The sequence below is a fragment of the Thalassophryne amazonica genome, chromosome 7 (assembly GCF_902500255.1).
Source record: "Thalassophryne amazonica chromosome 7, fThaAma1.1, whole genome shotgun sequence".
NCBI lineage: Eukaryota > Metazoa > Chordata > Actinopteri > Batrachoidiformes > Batrachoididae > Thalassophryne > Thalassophryne amazonica.
In genome coordinates this window covers 110132169-110143460 of record NC_047109.1, presented here as the reverse complement: position 1 = coordinate 110143460, position 11292 = coordinate 110132169, and the positions used below count along the sequence as shown (strand labels likewise).

General features: G+C 39.1%; 1 protein-coding gene across 1 annotated transcript in view; it reads left to right on the top strand.

Moving 5' to 3' along the window:
• Positions 1-4009: 4009 nt before the first annotated feature.
• Positions 4010-11292, top strand: part of trak1a (trafficking protein, kinesin binding 1a) — a 131722-nt gene continuing 124439 nt past the window's right edge. The window contains exon 1 of the mRNA XM_034175336.1: positions 4010-4015. The gene's annotated coding sequence lies outside the window, so the exon portion shown is untranslated. The remainder of the gene's footprint in view (positions 4016-11292) is intronic.

Here is an 11292-nt window from a genome sequence, read left to right as displayed (position 1 = left end):
ATTTGCAAACTATTCTGGAGAAGACAGAATAAAATGGTGTTAATAGAAATAAGTACTGAGACAGTTCATGGATAAAAATGTTGGATTTTAAATGGAATCCAGGTAGTATTTTCTGTGGTGGTTTAAAAGCCAGATACTTTCATTGTAGGATATCAGAGCTAGAAGTGAATATACATATATAAATTAAATTAGGGGGTACTACAGTATTTTGGTGGTGATGTAATGAAAGATTTGCATGAAATGCAAGAAGGCAGAGTCTGTTCTGCTGAAAATGTATGTTGTAGGAAAACAGGAAGAGAGTTATTTTTAGTGTATGTGTTACACTTCACTGAACTGAGTTGAAGTAAAGCAGCTGTCTCTGAGACACATACTATGAACTGGATGTTTGAGTCAATCCTACAACGTGTTTGTCAGTGTCAGAATAAAGTCACCAACCTCTTTACGAGGACTAGGTGGTTACTAGTCAAACTGTTCATGTACATTATAAAAATAACATGTCACTGAGCTTTATTCCTCCCAGAAAGCACGAGGAAAAATAAATATAATTAGATTATAAAAATTTTTTTGTCTGTAAGCAGCTGTGCTTTAAATTACTCAGTCGACAAGGGACATAATCAGTAGCCTGTTTGGATTTTTAAAGTCCGAAGTCAGTGCACAGCATCACATTACAATTTGGACTTTAGCAGCAGTGGAACACCAAAATGTAAGTCCCTTTTCTGTTGTTTATAAAGATCTATTTCAGCCATATATAAAACAAATAATATTACGTTCTTTCAATGGAATGAGGTGAAGCCTCGTTGAATGGTTTGTTTCTTACTTTCACCTCTTGAAATATTCGTACCATTGAACTCATAAACATTCATTGTTTGTATACTATATACATCACTCAAACCACTCCAGAAATTACTAAATGGCCTCATATATATGGATCAGTCATTTCTAGTTGTCATCTGATCTTGTTTTAAAAGGCTTTTCTGGTATTGAGCTGGTGATTGGTACTTTCTTTATACATAATACACTAACATAGTTAGTGTATTATGAAGCCTGACTATAGTTCCATTATATAAACCTTGAATGTCAGAACACACATTTTACAACAGTTGTGTCTTTAGGTTCCATAATGTCTGTCACAAAGCATCAAACATGCTGCAGAGATGGTTGCTGTCGGATTCACGCACTAAGACTCGTGCGTTTGTGCAGAAGCTGCTGCTGCTGATGTAATCAGGAGGCGCTTCAGTTCCTCCAGGCTGTGCGGCTACTACATTTGTCATTGTGTGTGTATGATGTCACACGTTTGTTCTTTTGTTACGATATATATTTGTGTTACCATGAATGGTTGACAGTTTTATCAGAATGAAACAAATGCTGCTATTCATTCAGCTTCAAACCAATAGACCACTGCAGTATTTGGTCTTCAGTGTGGTTCATAAAACCCTTTCCTTATGAGTCACACTACAACAAAAAGGAAAACCAAATTAATATATTTTGAGCTGTGTATAGTTGAAGTTGGATGGTAAATTATTCTAAGATATAAACCATCTAATCTGCTATGTCTCTTGTCAGTTTAGTGGGGGGTGGGGGGGGGGGTGCCCTGTGTGCCTGCACCCTTGTAACACATCAGGGACTCCAGGGATGGAGCAGGGCTGCCGAAGTTTGTGGGTGAATTGATATAGTACTACTATGGGTTCCACTGCACTGGAAGGTTGTAAAACCCTTTCTTTTGGTGGACTCTGGAGAAAGTTCCAGTGACGGCAGGGAAACATCTGTTGACGGCAGGGAAAGTACTGCTGACAGCTGGGAAAGACCACAAGCTGGGATCTTTTTGGATGCACATAAGACCAGCAGGCCTGTTATGAACTTGGACGGGGTCTGGGATGAGATCTCTCCAGTTTATTGAGGTTTGTTTCCCAGCAGCTATGTCCCTGGTCATCTTAGTGTTGGTGGTGGTGGTGGAGGGGTGCCCTCTGTGCTTGCACCCTTGTCACTAGGGTTGGGTACCGAAACACGGTGCCAATAGAGCACCGGTTCCAACGTAAATGGTAGTAACAAGACCGAATAAGAATGAAAATTTCGGTGCCTTATTTCGGTGCCTGACTTTTTTTTTTTTTTTCATGAGCCGAAAGGGGGCGACCGACCACGGTGTTCCGGCGGCAACCTGCGTGATGTCAGCGCTGCATTAGTTGATGAGAACTGATAGCGAGAGGATCAATAAAAATGCCGAAGGCGAAACGCTCCAAAGTTTGGCTTCATTTCACACCCAAGGGCAACGACTCTTCGACGTGCCACAGATGTCATAAAACAATTGCATGTAAGGGAGGTAACACATCAAATTTGATGAAGCATCTGGCCAGTCACGGAGTTTATTTGAAAGCTCATTCAACTCAGTATGAGAGTGAGAGTGAGGCTGCGTCAGTCAGAGCTGCGTGTCGTCAGAGTGAGCTGCAAAAAGTTTGTACCTGAGTTTTCAGAGGTGGTGTTTGTAGTTGCCATCTGCCACGCCGGTGTTTGCCAACCCGGACAGTGGGAATACCACCTCAACCGGCAACTTAGCCCCGCGACTGGACAGCAACAACGTCCGAGGCCCGCTCAACGTGGTGAATTCACTGAGGCCGCGCGCTGCGTCATTAGAGCCGCGCGTCACGAGTGCCGCTTCCCCGAGGCCTCGTGCAGCCACCGCGGATCCATCAGCGCGGAAACACCGAGGCCGCGCGGCACCAGCGCAGTGCAGATCCATCTCGGTGATAAACAACACAGGCTGTTAACATCGGCGATCGACAAGCTGCTCATAAACCGACCATGGGGCCTAAGAAGGTTCTGACAGCGGAGGAAGGTGACGATATTAAAAAATCTCTGGACTTTTTATCAGAGGAGATTTCTGTTGTGAAGCAGCAACAGAAATCAATCATGGATCTGGTGGAGGAGGTGAAGGCATTACGGCTCCAGAATGCCGAGAAAGACCGGCATCTGGTGCAGCTGGAAAATAGAGTGGCTGAATTGGAGCAGTACACCAGAATCAACGACGTCATCATCACAGGTCTTCACATCAAACCACGGTCCTACGCACGGGCGGTAACAGATGAGAGCGGAGGGGAGCCCAGTGAACAGGAGGTCAGCTCTGTGGAAAAACAGGTTGCTGATTTCCTCCTATCTAAAGGTATAGAAATGGATTTAAATAACATTGAAGCGTGCCACCCTCTGCCCCGGAGAAATGACGGTGATAAACGAACCGTCATCATGAGATTCATCAACAGAAAACACAAAACAGCACTGTTAAAACAAGGAAGAAAACTGAAAGGGACAAACGTATTCATCAATGAACATCTCACCAAACGGAATGCCGACATCGCCAGGAAAGCACGCTTCTTGAAGAAACAGGGAAAAATCCAGCACACATGGACTTCAAACTGTAAAATATTCATCAAACTGAACGGATCACCAGAACAAGCAAAAGTCATGGCAATAAGGAACATCGAGGAGCTGGACAAATATGAACAATAGTGTTTCTTAAAGCGAGGATCTGGACAGATATGACCAATAAGGTATGAGGACACAAACACATCACAACACCATGACACAGACCAGAGGAACCTATTCATCTACTACCTATTCATCTACATCTGGAGACAAGAAGGATATAACTCAAAGGATTGCTGATCATGGAAAAGTAGAACTGAGAACATTTAAATACACAGACCACAATGTACTGGACTTGGAGCACGATATAGACCCAGACAATAATTTCTTCTCAAATATCAATGACAGTTGTTGCTATTATACAGATGAACAGTTTAATCGGATCATTAAAACGGATAACAAATTATCAATAATCCATTTCAACAGCAGAAGTCTATATGCAAACTTTAACAACATTAAAGAATATTTAAGTCAGTTTAAAAAAATATTTAACATAATTGCTATATCAGAAACATGGATCAATGAAGATAAAGGAATGGATTTTGAACTGGATGGATATGAATTTAATTGTGTAAACAGAAAGAATAAGAGTGGAGGAGGAGTGGCTGTGTATGTGGATAAGAACATGGATTATAAAATAGACAATATGACAACTGTGATTGATAACTTATTAGAATGTATAACTATTGAAATATGTGAAGAAAAAAGCAAAAATGTATTAGTCAGCTGTATATATAGAGCACCAGGATCTAGTATTGAAACATTCACTGACTGTATGGGAAAAATGTTCTCAAAAACTAATCAAAAAACTGTGTTCATTTGTGGTGACTTAAATATTGATCTGCTCAATCCAAATAAGCATAAAATAACAGATGAATTTATCAGTATAATGTACAGTATGAGTTTATATCCAAAAATCACCAGGCCAAGCAGAATTACATCCCATAGTGCCACCTTAATTGATAATATATTCAGCAATGATATTGAGAATAACACTGTGAGTGGATTATTAATCAATGACATTAGTGATCATCTACCAGTTTTCATCGTTTATAATAGAAACCATCGGCGGAATCAGCCAGAGGAGAAAATAAAATACAGGCGAGTGCGGACAGAGGAAAACATGAACACACTAAAGAAGGATTTACAGGAGCAAAACTGGGAAAAGGTATACAGTGAAAGTGATGTTGATAGTGCATATGAAACTTTTTTACAAATATTTACATCATTATATGATAAAAATTGTCCAATTAAACAAGACTACAGAAAACAAAAAATCCAAGCTCGACCATGGATGACGAAAGGGTTACGAAATGCATGTAATAAGAAAAATACACTGTATAGAGAATTCATAAAACTAAAGACTAAAGAGGCAGAAAATAGATATAAGAAATACAAAAATAGATTAACTAATATTATACGGGTATGTAGGAAGGAATATTATAGTAACATATTATATAATAACAAAAACAATATTAAAGGAATATGGGATATATTAAATAGCATTATCAAAAATGGTAATAAAAAACAGAGTTACCCTCAGTATTTCATTGATAATAATGTCAAGAAGGAAAATAAGGATGAGGTAGTCAACGGTTTTAATAATTTTTTTGTAAATATTGGACCAAGCTTGGCAGAAAAAATTCCCGATTCCCAACCTGAGGATTGGGATAATAATCTCATAGAAAGAAATCCCTGTTCAATGTTCCTCACAGCAGTGGATGGAAATGAAATTATAGACATTGTGAATAATTGTAAATATAAAACATCTACCGATTTAAATGAAATTGATATGGTGGTGGTAAAACAGGTCATTGAATGGATTGTAGAACCATTAACATACATCTGTAACTTATCATTTCAAACCGGTAAATTTCCCAATCAAATGAAAATAGCTAAGGTTGTGCCGCTGTATAAGACTGGGGATAGACACCACTTCACAAATTATAGACCTGTTTCTTTGCTTCCACAATTTTCCAAATTATTAGAAAAGTTATTCAATAATAGATTAGACAAATTCATAAATAAACATAAATTACTTACTGATAGTCAATATGGATTCAGAGCACATAGTTCAACATCACTTGCATTAATAGAATCAGTTGAGGAGATTACAAACGCCATAGACCACAAATTACATTCAGTTGGAATATTTATAGATCTTAAAAAGGCTTTTGATACAATTAATCATGACATATTAATCAATAAACTTGAACAGTATGGGATTAGGGGGTTGGTGTTGCACTGGGTGAGAAGCTACTTAAGTAACAGAAAACAGTTTGTGAAGTTGGGGGAATATACATCATCATGCTTGGACAATGCTTGTGGCGTCCCACAGGGGTCAGTATTGGGTCCAAAACTGTTTCTAATTTATATAAATGATATTGTCAATGTTTCCAAAATATTAAAATTAGTATTATTTGCAGATGACACAAGCATTTTTTGTTCAGGGGGGGATTTGCAGGAGTTACTGAGGAGGATCAGTATGGAAATGGGAAAATTGAAAATATGGTTTGACAGAAATAAATTATCATTAAACTTAAGTAAAACAAAATACATGTTATTTGGCTATTGTAATACAGATATACAGGTTCAGTTACAAGTCGAGGGGGTAGATATTGAAAGGGTACATGAAAATAAGTTTCTGGGGGTGATAATAGATGATAAGATAAACTGGAAGACTCATATAAAACATATACAAAGTAAACTGTCAAGAAGCATTTCAGTTCTAAACAAAGCGAAACATATTCTGGACCACAACTCACTCCGCATTCTTTACTGCTCACTGGTTTTACCATATTTACAGTACTGTGCAGAGGTATGGGGTAATACTTATAAAGGTACAACACAATCACTATCAGTAATGCAGAAAAGAGCTATAAGAATTATTCATAATACTGGCTATAGAGATCATACAAATCCACTATTTTTACAATCCAAATTCTTAAAATTCACAGACTTGGTTCATTTTCAAACAGTACAAATTGTGTATAAAGCAATAAACAATTTACTTCCAGCAAATATTAAAATATGTTTTTTAACAGATCAGGGGATTACAGTCTGAGGGGGAAATTTAATTTAAAGCATCAGTGGGCACGAACAACATTAAAAGGTTTCTGTATTTCTGTCTGTGGGGTGAGGATGTGGAACAGATTGGGAGTGGGGCTCAAGCAATGTCCAAGCATGAACCAGTTCAAACAGCGGTACAAAAATATGTTTTTTTCTGGGTATAGGGAGGAGGAAGGGTAATGAGGGTTAGGGTGTTTTTGTTGTTTGCTTCGGCTTGTAAATATATAGTATTTTGTATGTAAGTAGGTATGTGTAGGTGTATATTTATGTTTGTGTATATATATGTGTATATATGTATATGTGTATATATGTGTATGTTGATGTGTATATGTATGTGTGTGTATATATATGTATATATATATATATTGATATCGGTTTAGGTGTGTAGGAATTTATGTGTATATGTGGCAAAGGGTATTACTGGTTGTGGGGAAGAAGGGGTAGGGATAAATAAGCTGATGCTTCACCCTACCCCTTTTCGGACATGTTGGGTACACAGTAGGAACTTTTTTGTTGTTGTCTTTACTGATCTATCTTGTAATTGTTGTTGTATCAAATGTTCGAAATAAACAGTTTTCATTCATTCATTCATTCATTCATTCATTCATTCATTCATTCATTCATTCATTTTTCATTCATTCAAGCTGAACAATGCACGGTGTTTGATAAACTGCGCAACGTTTCACTGCCCAGCACTTCGGCAGCAGGAGCTGCAGGGCAAATTGAAGAAAGTCCCACTCCCAGCCCTGCTAGTGTGGCGTTGCACATCACCGATAATATTTTGTTCCATATTTGTGTTATATTTATATTAAAGTAGTTATTGTTCTATTTGATATTATGGACATTTTATTTTATATTTATTTATTATTATCATATGTTTTATTTATATTGTTTAAAGATTTACAGCAACTTAATATTATGTTTCAATTTTATTTAGGAATAAAAGGGTATTGTTTTTTTGACAAAGTGTGTGCAGTTCATTTTTTTTAAAGTACCAGTTCGAGAACCGTTTAAGCACCGGTATCGTTTAAAAAATACAGAGTAGGCACCGGTATCGGATAAAACCCAACTGATACCCAACCCTACTTGTAACACATGAGAGCCCCCAAGGGTGTTGCTGGGCTGTTGAAGTTGTTGGGTGAGCTGAGATATACTACTCTGGGTCCCAATGCAATGCACGGTGTGTTTGGTATTCTAGTTCTTGTCCTAGGATTTTCATATGTTAGAATACAAAGAGATATATATGTATCTATTGAAGGTCCAACTTCTGTAAGTTCCTTCATCTTCTCCCTTTTTCCCCACGTGGGGTTGCCACAGCAGATCAGATATGAATCTGCATGTTGATTTGGCAAGTTTTACTCTGGATGCTCTTCTTGATGCAACTCTACATTGTATGGAGTTTGGGTAGGGGTGGTCTAGAACTGGGAACCTTCTGTTCTGAAAACACGCCTGTTCCTCTGTTGAAGGTCCATGACATGGTCTTAATGCAAAAGAAACCTAAAAGTGAAAGTCTGAGGCATCAGCTGTTCCTGGTTCAACTTTCTTATGCTAACAGTGGAAGCGGTACGGTGCATCCGGAAAGTATTCACAGCGCTTCACTTTTCCTACATTTTGTGGTGTTACAGCCTTTTTCCACAATGGAGTAAATTAATTTTTTCCCTCAAAATTCTACGTGAAACACCCCATGATGACACAATGAAAAGGTTTTTTATTATTATTATTTCACAGTATTAAAAATAAAAAACTTAAGAAATCATCTATACATAAGTATTTACACCCTTTGCTCAGTACTTTGCTGATGCACCTTTGGCAGCAATTATAGTCTCAAGTCTTCCTGAATATGATACCACAAGCTTGGTGCACCTATCTTTGGGCAGTTTTGGTCATTCCTCTTTGCAGAACCTCTCAAGCTCCATCAGGTTGGATGGGGAGTGTTGGTGTACAGCCATTTTCAGATCTCTCCAGAGGTGTTCAATCAGATTCAGATCTGGGCTCTGGCTGGGCAACTCAAGGACATTCACAGAGTTGTCCTGAAGCCACTCCTTTGATATCTTGACTGTGTGTTTAGGGTCATTGTCCTGCTGAAAGATGAACCATCACCCCAGTCTGAGGTCAAGAGCGCTCTGGAGCAGGTTTTCATTCAGAGTGTCTCTGTACATCGCTGCATTCATCTTTCCCTCAATCCCGACTAGTCTCCCAGTTCCTGCTGTGGAAAAACATCCCCCACCATGCTTCACTGTAGGGATGGTGCCTGGTTTCCTCCAAACATGACACTTGACATTCAAGCCAAAGAGTTCAATCTTTGTCTCACCAGAACAGAGAATTTTGTTTCTCCTGGTCTGAGAATCCTTCAGGTGCCTTTTGTCAAACTCCAGGTGTGCTGCCATGTTCCTTTTACTAAGGAGTGGCGTCCATCTGGCCACTCTACCATACAGGCCTGATTGGTGGATTGCTGCAGAGATGATTGTCCTTCTGGAAGGTTCTCCTCTGTCCACTGACTGCTGGAGCTCTGACAGAGTGAGAGTGACCATCTGGTTCTTGGTCACCTCCCTGAATAAGGCTCTTCTCTCCCAAATGATAAGTTTAGACAGGTGACCAGCTTTAGAAAGAGTCCTGGTTGATACAAACCTCTTCCATTTGTGAATGATGGAGGCCCCTGTGCTCATTGGGACCTTCAAAGCAGCAGAAATGTTTCTGTACCCTTCCCCAGATTTGTGCCTTGAGACAATCCTGTCTCGGAGGTCTACAGACAGTTTCAGTTGAGTCTTAATTTATTTAATTTTATATAGCGCCAAATCACCACAAAGCTGCCTTAAGGTGCTTCACAAAAATAAAGTCTATCCTTACCAACCCCTAGACAATTCCAGAAAATTCCTTTGACTTCATGCTTGGTTTGTACTGACATACACTGTCAACTGTGGGACGTTATAAGTAGACAGGTATGTGTCTTTTCAAATCATGTCCAATCAACTGAATTTACCCCAGGTGGACTCCAGATAAGCTGTAGAAACATCTCAAGGATGATCAGTGGAATCAGGATGCACCTGAGCTCAGTTTTGAGGTTCATGGACAGGACGCCAGCATGTCTCAGGGCTACATAGACAAACAAACACATTCACACACTTACACGCACACCTACAGACAATTTAAACTTTCCAGTCCATCTAACCTGCATATCTTTGGATGTGGGAGGAAGCCGACGCACCCATAGGTAACTCACACAAACACAGGGAAAATATGCAAACTCCACACAGAGGGGCCACAGGTGGGAATCAGTCTCATGACTTTCTTGCTGTGAGGCAACAGTGCTAACCACTAAGCCACCGTGCTGCCCTCTCTGGATGTTTCCTCCTATAATTTTATTAAATGATTAGTTGAATAGTTGCATCAACAAAACAGGACAAATCCATAACAAGGGCTGTATGACATGCTGCTACTAACAAATTATGAACGAGAAAGTGGAGAAAGCACTGCGCATTTGAGGCTCCAGGTTCCTTCAGTCATGAAGTTCACCAACATATGACACATCGTCTTTATCGGGGTGTCACAGCGTGTCAAAATGCTGGCGAACATCATAACCATGGGCGCAGTTTGGTGGGGGATAGGGGGGACATGTCTCCCCCACATTTTCAACCAGGGGGGACAGAATATGGTATGTCCCCCCCACCTTCTGACATATATGTGTGTACTTGAAACATGCTGTGCCAGTCTTATGTGCAAACCATGTCAGAATAGTATCTTTGTTTCTGCAAGTTTGTATTTTTAGCAGCATTGACTTGTTTACAACACCTGTTTCTTGTTTGTCACATTCAGAATTTTCTGGGACTGCATTTGCCCAGATTTGAAACCAAAAATAGTTGCCTCTAGGAACTAGTGTCTATACATAAGTATCAATGGACCATATGCTAATTTACTAAATTCTGAAAGTTAGAAAAGGAAATCAGAAAAGCTATCTGGGACCTCAGAAAGCCCTTCTGCAATTATTGCTTGATCTCCAAAATGAGTCTATGGAAGTGAAATTATGTTCAGTATGAGTGTCATCATTAGTGCCACTTCGAAAATTAAATTCATGATAAGTAATTTATCCTAAACTTATGATCTATTGTTTTTTCAAACTTATGCAAAAACAAATTGAGAAAAAAATACAGTATGCGATAGTTAATAATTATTAAGAGCCTGTTCTTTCATATTTATGAATACATTTTACCACATTGCAGTTGTTTTTTTTTTTAATGAAAACTCAACCTATCATTCTTTTTGAGTTCTACACGTGGTGATACCTTATTTACACCAGGATGTTAATAAAATCAATGCTGGCTATTCTCAGAATAAAGTACTTATATCCACAGTTTCAAATTGCATAAGTCAAATGGTGTCCACTTTATGGTCTTCTCAAAACATTAAAATTACTGTTCTGGATGCTCAGAATGCATCTGAGCTTATCTAGAAACCGTTGGCTTCTGGGGGCCGCCTGCGGGCCTCACACTTTGTCCCCCCCCCAGTTTCTAGTTCTAAATTGCGCCCTTGATCATAACTGAAGGAATCAAAATGGAGCTTTATTGACTAGTATGCTGTTCATTTTGTTTTATTTTATTCCCCCCCAAATCGAATAGTTGTACCTATTGAAGGACCCAGCAAATGCATGGCACACACCAAGACTGGAATCTAATCTAATTTACAGAAACGCATCATTCGCTTAAGAGCAAGGTTTTGTCGACAGTGTTTAGGTTTGTCTTTTACCTTGAAGACACTCTGAGAAGATCCGTTCTCCATAGAGATGCCCCATCTGCCATGAAGGGACCGATTACT